The sequence below is a fragment of the Bombina bombina genome, chromosome 7 (genome assembly GCF_027579735.1).
Source record: "Bombina bombina isolate aBomBom1 chromosome 7, aBomBom1.pri, whole genome shotgun sequence".
Taxonomy (NCBI): Eukaryota; Metazoa; Chordata; class Amphibia; order Anura; family Bombinatoridae; genus Bombina; species Bombina bombina.
The window spans coordinates 202,118,784-202,131,311 of NC_069505.1; the positions used below are offsets into that span (position 1 = coordinate 202,118,784).

At 37.0% G+C, this 12,528-nt stretch overlaps 1 protein-coding gene across 1 annotated transcript in view; it reads left to right on the forward strand.

The window, feature by feature from the left end:
• LOC128635824 (embryonic protein UVS.2) overlaps positions 1-12,528 on the forward strand; it is a 106,001-nt gene that overhangs the window by 35,774 nt on the left and 57,699 nt on the right. The window lies entirely within an intron of this gene.

Sequence of the window (12,528 nt, forward strand, 5' to 3'; positions counted from 1 at the left end):
GCAATATCGTTTAGAGCATGAGCGATATTGGGTTTTCATTGCCGTTTGCGGAAGTTAAATTCTGCTCGTATTACAAGTTGAAAGTAAAGGTGCAAATCGCAATCCAAGCTAGAATGTTACCGTGACCTCAGATCTCTGATTAACTGTTATGGTCAACAAAAAAGTGTCACGAAACTCATCAAAAATACATTTAAAAGTACAGTTACACTCAACATAACACTATATAATAACAATTATTGAAAAATATAACATTAAAAAATAATAAGGGCTCAAAGATATGAGGTCTCATGAGTTACAAAAAAAGGCAGGCAAAGGGCTTTAACATTGAGATACATACATATGTATGTCTAAAAATGTATATTATATGTATATTTATATGTGTGTACATATGTATTTTTATACAAAAATAAACACATAAATACATATGTACACTTATATAGACATACATAAGTGCACTGGAGCCCTTTGCAGTTAAAGTGCCATTAATCAGGTTGAGATCTGTGCATATCCTAAAAGGGCTAATTAATTTAAAATAGTTTGCATAAAAAATGTTTAAAAATGCTGGCAAGTATTTTAAAATAATTTTCAAAAATAAGCAAAATTAATTACATGGCTAAGCTGCCTGGAGCAGCTAACTCCACCCCTCTTATCAGTGTTTAGACACAGGAATTGTATTTCAACTGAGTCCACAGCTTCTAGGCAAGCACATTTTTGCATTCTACCAAAAGAACAATAAACATAGATACAGCCATAAAAGGAATTGTGTGGGGGCAGTTAGAGCTTTACAATTCAGAAACTAAAAAGAAAGGGTTAATGGTGAGGCACTGCAGTATAAGTTTGCAGGTAAAGTAATTTAAATACGTATTATGGGGTATATTTATGAAAGCGTCAACAGAAAATACGCTGGAATTCCGTATCGTAATTGTTGCGATATTGATCCGACGTACTTATCAAAGCATCAAGATCGGCAAATGTTGAAATTTGTGACGTTACATACGATCCCGCGATCTCAATCCGATGCAGATCGATGCTTACATCATTACAGATGTTCCGAATACACATTTGACTATATTTGACACTTTTTCCAATTTATCAAACATTTAACAGGTATGCTTGCGGCTATTCCGATGCAGTGTACCCTTGAGGCTGCGAATACTATAGAAATCAATGGGAGTCTGAAAGCACCGAAAGCTTATGATCGATGCTGCAAGAGAATGAAGCATATCACATTGATTTCTATGGTTGAAAAAAAGTTACCCTTACACCTAACACCCTAATATAAACCCAGAGTCTACACACCCCTAATCTGCTGCCCCCGACATCGCCAACACAAATAAAATGTATTAACCCCTATCCCGCCGGTCCCTGACATCACCATAAATTAAGCTATTGACCCCTAAACCTAACAACCTCTTAACTTTAAATTAAAATTACAAGATCCCTATCTTAATATAAATTAAAACTTACCTGTAGAATTAATATAAACTAATTTTAAACCATAAATTAACCTAGCCTAACTATTATATTAAAATTAAATTACCAAATAAATAAACTAAATTACATATTAAAAAACCTAACACTACTAAAATTATTTAAATATACAATTAAACAATATTACAAAGTACTAAATTACAAAAAACAAACACTAAGTTACAAAAAATAACAAGCACGAAATTATCCAAAATATTTTTATTTTTTTACACCTTATCTAATAGCCCTATCAAAATAAAAAAGCCCCCCCCCCCCCCAAATAAAAAACCCTAGCCTACAATAAACTACCAATAGCCATTAAAAGGGCCTTTTGTGGGGCATTGCCCCAAAGATATCAGCTCTTTTACCTGTAAAAAAAATACAAAGACCCCCCAACAGTAAAACCCACCACCCAACCAACCCCCCAAATAAAAACCCTAACTCTAAAAAAAACCCTAAGCTGCCCATTACATTTGACTGGGCATTGTCCTTAAAAGGACATTTAGCTCTTTTACAAGCCCAAACCTTAATCTAAAATAAAAACCCACCCAAAAAATAAAACAAAAACCTAACACTAACTCCCGAAGATCCACTTACAGTTCTGAAGTCCCGACATCCAGACAGAGAAGTCTTCACCCAGGCGGCAATGTCTTCATCCATCCAGGCAGAAGAAGTCTTCATCCAGGCGACGATGTCTTAATCCATCCAAGCATCAAAGTCTCTATCCAAGCAGCATCTTCTATCTTCATCCCTGCGGCACTGAGCAGGTCAATCCTGAAGCCATCTGACGTGGAGCTCCTCTTCTTATGGTCACCGCCGTAAAATGAAGCTTAATGCAAGGGACATGATTCAAGATGGCATCCCTTACATAGTAACATAGTAGATAAGGTTGAAAAAAGACTGAAGTCCATCGAGTTCAACCTATACAAATCTAAAATACTTACAAAAAGCTCCAGTTAAGTTTAAATAACCCCACTAAAAGTTGACCCATTTAATACTAGCAATCATATCCATGAATTTTGTTTAAATACAGAAATGTATCCAAACTATTTTTAAATGTATCTAGGGTATTGGAATTCACTACCTCCCTTTGGTAATGAGTTCCACAATTTTATTGCTCTTACAGTGAAAAAAATGTTTCTATTGCAGGAGATTAAATTTCCTTTCCTCCAACCTTAAACTGTGATCTCAGAAACAATTTTCTTGGAATAAACAGAGCTTTTGCCATCTCTGAATATGGGCCTTGAATATATTTATATAAAGTAGTCATGTCACCTCTCAAGCGCCTTTTTTCTAAAGAAAACAGACCCAGTTTGGCTAGCCTCTCCTCATAGGTTAATTTCTCCAATCCCCTTATTAGCTTTGTGGCCCTTCTCTGAACTTTTTCTAGTTCTACAGTATCTTTTTTTGCGATCGGTCCCCAGAACTGCACTCCATACTCAAGGTGAGGTCTTACCAGGGCTTTATATAGTGACAGAATTATGCTTTCCTCCCTTGAATCAATGCCTCTTTTAATACATGCTAGTATTTTATTAGCCTTTGAAGCCGCTGCCCTGCATTGTGCACCCATCTTTAGCCTGTTATCTATTACTACTCCTAAATCCCTTTGTTTGTCTCATTTAAAAAATATGTTGCCTGCTTATTTTTACTTCCAAAATGTAGAACCTTGCATTTTTCCATATTAAATCTAATTTTACATTTACTTGCCCATATTTCTAATTTTTGCAGATCCCTTTGTAATCAAAGTTCATCCTGCTCTGACCTAATGACCTTACTTAACTTAGTATCATCAAAATAGAGATGTCACTATTTAATCCTTGCTCCAAGTCATTTATAAAAATATTAAAAGAACAGGGCCCAGTACTGATCCCTGGGGGACTCCACTGATTACCTTTGTCCAATCTGAGTATGATCAATTTACTACTACACGTTGCTCCCTATCTTTTATCAAGTTATTTATCCATGAGCTAACATTTTCAGCTATTCCCATTCCCTTAATTTTGTGCATTAATCTCTCATGTGGCACTGTATCAAATGCCTTTGCAAAATCTAAGAATATCACATCAACTGATTCCCCTTTATCTATATTTTTACTTACTTCCTCGTAGAATCTAATTAGATTAGTTTGACATGATCTATTTATCCTAAAACCATGTTGATTAGAACTCATAATCTTGTTTACACGAATATGCTCATCAATATAATCCTTTATAATCCCATCAAATATCTTCCCCACTATTGATGTCAGACTAACTGGTCTATAGCTTCCTGGATCATCCCTGCTTCCCTTTTTGAAGAGTAACACCACATCAGCTTTACGCCAATCCTGGGGTACCATGCCTGAGGATAATGAGTCTTGAAAAATTAAGAGTAGAGGTTTGTCTATAACAGTGATAAATTCCCTTAACACCCTTGGGTGTATTTCATCTTGGCCTGGAGTTTTATTTACCTTAATATTATCCAGTTTTTTCCTGATATCCTCTAAACATAACCCAGTTAATGGTATGGACTGGTATGTTACATTCCTATTGGCTGATTTGAATCAGCCAATAGGAGGCGAGCTTCTGAAATCCTATTGGCTGTTCAAATCAGTCAATAGGATGAGAGCTACTGAAATTCTATTGGATGTTCAAATCAGCCAATAGGATGAGAGCTACTGAAATTCTAGATGAGAGGAAAGAAAGACGCTGGGTCCCATAGTATATCCATTAGTTTATTGGATACAGGCTTTTCATATACAATGAGTTGAGTCCCTTAACTGACACGTTTCGCGCATACATTCGCTTCATCAGAGATAGTGCCCTCTCATGCTCTGGATCATTATATAGGTAGCTAGAGCCAATAGCTTGGGGTGTGTGTGTGTTACTGTTGTCTATTAATCACTAAGTGCCCGGAATGACTGCTTAGTCAGCGGCTATAGTATACTGAGATAGTTAAAGAATAGTTCATTTGATTCATATATCACTATCATTTTTATTATTGCATCCTACTATGATCCAAGGGAATGAGGGGGCAAATGTACAGATCATAACAATCTAACATTATTTTCTAATAAAAAATGTATATGTTTATACAATGATTAAGAGAACTAATGAAATCTTTTCAGACTTCTTTCAATACCTATAGTTGCTTCCTCAAACACTAATGCTAAACGTTAACTTAATTGTTATAAATCTAAAAATGTTATTTTTCATATTTGATGTTTAGCATGCTCCTAAGTGTGAGCTATTTTTACCAACTAATGTCTATAGTTGAGGGATATGTGGAGGGGAGGAAAGGAGGAAAGAGAGGGCCAATTTTTTGCTAACAACCCCTTTATTTTATACATATAGGATATAATTAATCTATATTCTATATATTTTATTGAATGTATACAACTAGTTGGAAGAACTACTGAAATTAATTTCTACTCCTTATTCCTAACTATATGGGTCCTTATCTATGTCCTCTAAATGCTAAAATGATGGTTCTCCAAGAGAGAGTATAAATGAATAAAGAAGAATGTAAATCAATGAAGGTGATTTTGAATAGGGATGGGTTAGTTATATTGTTGTGTATGATTAATGTTTTCTAGTCTTATGATATTCTGAGCGATGTCAAGGATCACTTTGAATTATAGTTAAATTAGTAATTTTAAGAACATATATAATTCAATTGGCTATTTCATAATTCTTTAGTGTTTATATTTTATAATTGATAGTTAGATTAGTAGAAGCTCACCTAAGTAAAGATTGTGAATTAGTTGATTGTTTGTTGTTTTTTTTACTTAATTTCATTTATTAGCTGTTTTGGTATTTAAATACTTAATGCTCATTCTATGAATAGGTTATCATCATACCTTGTATTCATTCCTTTTGGAGTTCTAGTTTGTAGTGTAAAAATCCAGTATACTTCTCTTCTGAGAAGTTTCTTGCTTCTGTCCCCTTCTAGTGGATCTTTTTCTATATGTTCTATTGCTATAAAGGATAAATTGGGTAGCCTTTGTTCATGTGAATGCAAATGTTTGGCTACTGGGGTTCTAGGTATTTCTTCCTCTATTGAATTGATATGTTCTCTAATTCGATCTTTTAGAGGGCGTGTTGTGATGCCTATGTATTGTTGTAGACATTGTTTGCATGTGATGAGGTATACGATGTGTGTTGATGTGCAATCCATTCTCTGAGGCCTACTTATCTAGCCGTCAACTGTGCTGCATTCGACGGCACCAATACGCTCGCCTGACATCGCCTAACATTGCGGCCGCGGATCTGAATACGCTCCCCATATTTAACAAAAAAGCTGTCTAAAAGCTGCACACCAAGTACGGGGCGATGAGCAGTGGACTGTTGTTAACTAACAGTCATCAATCTCGCTGCTATTTGGCTTTTTCACAGTTTTATTTATACCCTGTCACTAAACACCGCCACTATACTAAAATGTTTAACCCCTACTCCGCCGCTCCTGGAGCCCACCGCAACTCTAATAAAGTTATTAACCCCTATTGCGCTGCTCCCCTACACCGCTGCATCTCTAATAAACGTATTAACCCCTATTCCGCTGCAACTAACTAAATGTATTAACCCCTAAACCTCTGGCCTCCCACATCACTAACACTTATTAAACCTATTAACCCCTAAACTGCCAACCCCCCACAGCGCCATAAACTAAATTAACCTATTAACCCCTTAACCAAACAACCCGCTAACTTTATATTAAATATTAACTCATCCCTATCTTATAATAAATTTAAACTTACCTTTAGATTTAAATTAAACTATATTAAACTAATAATTAATCTATCCTAACTGTTATATTAAAATTACAATAAACTTTATTAAACTAATAATTAATCTACCCTAACTGTTATAATAAAATTACATTAAACTACACATTAAATTAACTATATTATATATTTAAAAACCTAACCCTACTCAAATAATTTACATCTACTATTAAAAATTACAAAGTTACAAAAAACTAACAACTAAGTTACACAAAATAACAAACCCTAAGTTACAAAAAAAAAATAAACACTAAGTTACACTAAATAAAAAATAAATTATCAAATATTTAAACTAATTACACCTAATCTAAGAGCCCTATGAAAATAAAAAAGCCCCCCCAAAATAAAAAAACCCTAGCCTGCAATAAACTACCAATGGCCCTTAAAAGGGCCTTTTGCGGGGCATTGCCTAAAAGAAATCAGCTCTTTTACCTGTAAAAAAAAATACAAATACCCCCCCCCAACAGTAAAACCCACCACCCACACAAACAACCCCCCAAATAAAAACCTAATCTAAAAAACCTAAGCACCCCATTGCCCTGAAAAGGGCATTTGTATGGGCATTGCCCTTAAAAGAGCATTTAGCTCTTTTTCAAAAGCCCAAACCCTAATCTTAAATTAAAACCCACCCAATAAACCCTTAAAAAAGCCTAACACTAACCCCCGAAGATCCACTTACAGTTTCTGAAGAGCTGACATCCATCCTCAACGAAGCAACAGAAATCCTCATCGAAGCCGACAGAAGTCTTCATCCAAGCGGGCCGACGTCTTCCTCCAACTGGGCAGAAGTCTTCATCCAGACGGCATCTTCTATCTTCATCCATCCGGCGCGGAGCGGCTCCATCTTCAAGACATCTGACGCGGAGCATCCTCTTCGTTCGACGTCTTCTTCAACAATGAATGTTCCTTTAAATGACGTCATCCAAGATGGCGTCCCTTAGATTCCGATTGGCTGATAGAATTCTATCAGCCAATCGGAATTAAGGTTGAAAAAATCCTATTGGCTGTTGCAATCAGCCAATAGGATTGAGCTTTCATCCTATTGGCTGATCCAATCAGCCAATAGGATTGAGCTCGCATTTTATTGGCTATTCCAATGATGTAGGTGGCGGCGGTGTCTGGGCGGCAGATTAGGGGTTAATAACATAATGTAGGTGGCAGTGATGTCGGGGGCGGCAGATTAGGGGTTAATAAGTATAATTTAGGTGGCCGCGGTGTAGGGGCGACAGGTTAGGGGTTAATAACATAATGTAGGTGGTGGTGATGTCGGGGGCGGCAGATTAGGGGTTAATAAATATACTGTAGGTGGCGGCGGTGGTGGGGCAGCAGATTAGGAGTTAATAACATAATGTAGATGACGGTGATGTCGGGGGCAGCAGATTAGGGGTTAATAAGTATAATGTAGGTGGCGGCGGTGGCGGGCGGCAGATTAAGGATTAATACCATAATGTAGGTGGCGGCGGTGGCGGGGAGGCATATTAGAGGTTAATAAATATAATGTAGGTGGCTGCGGTGTAGGGGGTGGCAGATTAGGGGTGCTTAGACTCGGGTACATGTTAGGGTGTTAGGTGTAAACATTACTTTTATTCTCCTATAGGAATCAATGGCATATCGGGCAGCAGCGAACATGAGCTTTCGCTGCTTTCAGACTCCCATTGATTTCTATGGCATCCGCCGCCTCGAGGGTGGAGGATTGAAAACCAGGTACTCTGGGCGAGCTTACCTGGTAGATATTTGATAACTAGCAAAAGTAGACAGATAGTGCCGAATTTGCATTCAGAACATCTGCAATGACGTAAGCATCAATCTGTGTCGGACTGAGACCGGCGGATTGTATGTTACATCACAGATTTCAACTTTTGCTGGTCTGTAGGCTTTGATAAATAAGGGGAATCAGGCTCGCCACAATTACGCCGCAGAATTCCAGCGTATTTGCGGTTGACGGCTTGATAAATAGGCTTCCATGTCTCAAATTGTTGGTGCTCTTTTAGCTACATACTTAATTCATTTTTCTAGTTTATTCCTTAAAGAATTGTTCTCATTTAATACCGGTAGGTATTTCTTAATAATATTGGAGATGATATAGAATTGATTACTATATTTGGTTGTAAAATACATCTCTTCTCTTGATGTTGTTTCCCTGTCTCCTTTTCTTTGTGTTTCATTTGTGATTGTTGTTTTTTGTTTTGTTTTTTGCTCTTGTTTAGGAGTTTGTCCCTATCCATTCTTGCTACTTGTTGTTTGATATTAAGTAATGTATTCTTTTTGTATCCTCTTGTTATTCATTTTTCTGTCAGTTCTTTTGCTTGCTTGTTATATAGGTATAAAGAAGGGCAGTTTCTCTGAATCCGTAAATACTTACCCTTTGGGATGCCCTTACGCATGTGATCTCAAAATGGAATTCCTGGATAATGGTTTTTCTATAAATGCTTGTTATTATTTTACCTTCTAGATCATTTTCTAGTGTTAGGTCTAGTAATCCTATTGATGTGTTGCTGGATTTAGACGTAAATGTTAAATTAAGTTTGTTATTATTGAAGAATGTTATGATTTCCTCTATAGATAATTCAGTATTATTCTTATAGATTAAAATGAGATCATCTATAAATCTTCCGTATATTACTACTTTGTCCTCGAGGGCCAAATATCCCCCAAATTTGGGTTTCAAAGTATCCCATATATAAATTGGCATATGAGGGGGCAAATGTTGCCCCCATTGCTGTGCCACATTTCTGGAGGTAATAATGGCCCTCGAAGACAAAGCAGTTATGGGTAAGGAGAAACCGGGTTAATTATTCCAAAAAATCAATACATCTCTCAGGGAAACTAGTGTGTCGTTTAAGAATAAAACTGAGAACATGTAGGCCTTCCTCATGTAGTATGCTTGAGTATAAGGCTGATACATTGATGGTAAGTCATGTAAAATTATTTTGCTATTTTATTTGGGGGGGTTGGTTGGGTGGTGGGCTTTACTGTTGGGGGGTATTTTTTTTTTACAGGTAAAAGAGCTGATATCTTTGGGGCAATGCCCCACAAAAGGCCCTTTTTTTTTTTTTTTTTTTTTTTTTTTTTTTAAATGTATTTTTTATTGGAGGTAAAATTATGAACAAAAATTCAGAGATACAATACATATCAGCCGTATTGAGTTTAACACAACAAAGTCTTATCCAATCAGACATAACAGAAAAAATACAGTCCTAAACAACTTGAACTTTCTGTGTCAGATAGAATGTTACAATTTCTCTCTATCTGTATGTCTTATCTGTTGCCTCCAATCTATTTCCTCTTTTATACTAATTTTTATTCAGTTTTGAGTTTGCAACATAAACAATAATCAACAATTCTCAGGAGAAATACATATACAAAAAAAATAAGAAAGAGAGGAGGTCTCCTATTAACACATAAATAGTTAAAAGCACAGACTTTTTTAAACCAAGTTTCAGTTTAACCGTTTTCCATCCGACCTCTGCGGGAAGAGGGGGATGGGGGAGGCGGCACAAAGGAAGAGCGAGAGAAAGAGGGAGAGAGAGAGGGGGAAAGAGAGACAGAGGAGAAGAGAAAGGAAAAAAAAAAAAAAAAAAAAGGAAAAGGGGGAAAGCCTTTCTTACCAACGTCCTAATAAGACTGTCTCTGTATTTCTAAGGGGGTATATTAAGTTATCTATTTCTCTCTGGGGGAAGATTTTGATGAATCTAGACCATTTCTGGAAAAAGAGAGTTATGTCTCTTTCGGAAGCCAGGGTTATGTCCAGCTGCTCTATGAGACATTGCTTTTTCATGTAGTTTTTAACTTCTGATATACTCGGGATTAAAGTGTTTCGCCATTTATTAAAAATTAAATTCCTTGCAGCCAGAATTGTCATATTTATTATTTTTTTAGAGCTATGAGTTGACGGGGGTTCAGCAAAAAAAATTACTTCTGCCAAGGAGAGAGAGAAAGGCGAAATTTTCAGCACCCTAGTGAGCCAAAATTCTAATTTCCTCCAAAACTGCATTAATCGGGGACAAGTCCATATCATATGAACTAAGTCCGCCGCTGGAAGGGAACATTTTGGGCACATATTAAAATTGAAGTTATGCCATTTAAATCCTTTGAGCGGGGTATAATAAGTTCTATACAATAGCTTGATATGTGATTCCCTCCAGCTAGCAGACAAGGTGGTTTGTGTTATTATGGCTATAGACTTTTCAACCTGGTTGGGGTCTATGTCTAGCTCTTGCGATAGTAAATTCCAATTTTGCGTTATATATTCCAGATTAGATTCACCTTTCTGGCTGACCAGCAAATTGTACCAAGTTGAGATGGAGAATAGGTTATTTTTAACCAGAATAGGCCAGTTATCTAGTTTCCCCCAAGACCAGGACCAGCCATATTTACTAATAAGGGAGAAAAGATAATGCCTAGCCTGTAGGTACGCAAAGAAGTCTTTGTTGCTTAGTTCGAATTCCTGTTTTAAGGTCTCAAAAGTTTTAATTAAGCAGGCCTCCTGATTTATAAATTGTGTGAGATAAGTCAATCCGAGGCTATTCCATCTCTGGAAGACCTGCGATTGGGTACCTCTTTGAAATTCCGGGTTGCCGCATAATCCTTGAAATCTCGGAATAGATAGGTCTATGTCTAATTTGTGTCCTAATTTTCTCCAAGCTTGTAAAATTGTGTATATGGAACTCAGGGATTTCACTTCCTTAGGAATCAAATGTAATGGGCAATGGATTAACGCTGTAGGCTTATACGGATATAATATGTTCATTTCAAGACTGTTATTCGTGAAATAATTCTTATTTAGTAGCCAATCTATCACAGTTCGAGCTAAGAAGACCAAGCTGTAACTACTGAGGTCTGGTAGAGCCATGCCACCGTACCTCCTGGGCAAATGCAATCTAGAGATCGAAATTCGGGGCCTTTTGCATCTCCATAGGAAGTACCGAAGGGCCTTACACAGGCTCTTCCAGTCTTTAGTTTTCAAGATTACTGGTACATTTTGTAAAGGGAAGAGGATCTTGGGAAGAAGGACCATCTTGAAAAGAGCGATTCGACCCGTCAATGAGAGGGGGAAATTTTGCCAGTTCTTCATATACTCCTTTACCTTAAGTAGGACTGGAGAGATATTAAGATCATACCACTCTCGTGGATTGGGGGAAACATTAATGCCTAAATATCTGAAGTGAGATTTAACCTCATTGAAAGGTAAGTCAGTCATAGATGTCTCACTTTTCCTAATCCACATTAATTCTGATTTGGTCAAATTAATTTTATAACCCGAGAAGGCTCCAAAAGAATTTGTAATCGAGAGTAATTTGGGGATATTGGATCTGGTATTTGAGACATAGACCAGTACATCATCGGCATACAGAGCAATTTTTTGTTCCATTGACCCTATCTTAATACCTTGGAGATCTTTTCTTATTTTAAGAGCAAGAGGCTCAATGGCTAGGTCGAAGAGCAAAGGAGATAAGGGGCAACCTTGTCTGGTGCCCCTTTGAAGTTTAATTGGACCAGATTCTAGCTGATTAATAGAGAGCTTGGTAGAAGAGTTTTCACAAAGATTTTTAATAAAATATACAAAGTTATCCTTAAAACCGAAGGATAGCAAGGAAGACAAAATATGCCGATGATGTACTGAGTCAAACGCCTTCTCTGCGTCCAAGGCTACCACCGCTAGATCCACTTGATCTTGAGATGGTGTTTCCACAGAGTTATTAAAGTAGTCAAGGATCAGAAAGAGTTCTCTGATTTTAGCTGTTAAGTTGCGTTTGTTTAGAAACCCCGCCTGGTCCTCCTTAATGAGAGGCCCAATCTCACTCTGTAGTCTTTTAGCTAGGATCGAGGTCAATAGCTTGTAATCAGAGTTTAGTAATGCTATGGGCCGATAAGCCTCCTTTTTTAGAGGATTTTTACCTTGCTTTAAGATCAGTGAGGTCGTAGAGGCAGAGAAGGATATAGGAATAGGGTTCCTTTCTATGTAGAAATAATTAAAGAGTGTTTTTAAGTGTGGAGTAACAGTCGATGCCAGTAACTTATAAAACTCATTGGGCAATGAGTCCGGCCCAGGAGCTTTGTCTGGTCGAAGTTCCTTAATGGTTTGAAGGATCTCTTGATCCGATATAGGGGTGTTAATTTTATTTACTGCCTCTTCCGTAAGAACTGGGTGGTCCAGGCCTTCCCAGAAACCTCTTGAAGCTACCATATCCGATTCCCTAAAGGAATAAATTCCCTTATAGTAATCTGAGAAAGTCTCTAATATTTCTTTCGGATCCGTGATCAAAGAGTCAGATTCTAGCAATGAGTCAATTGAA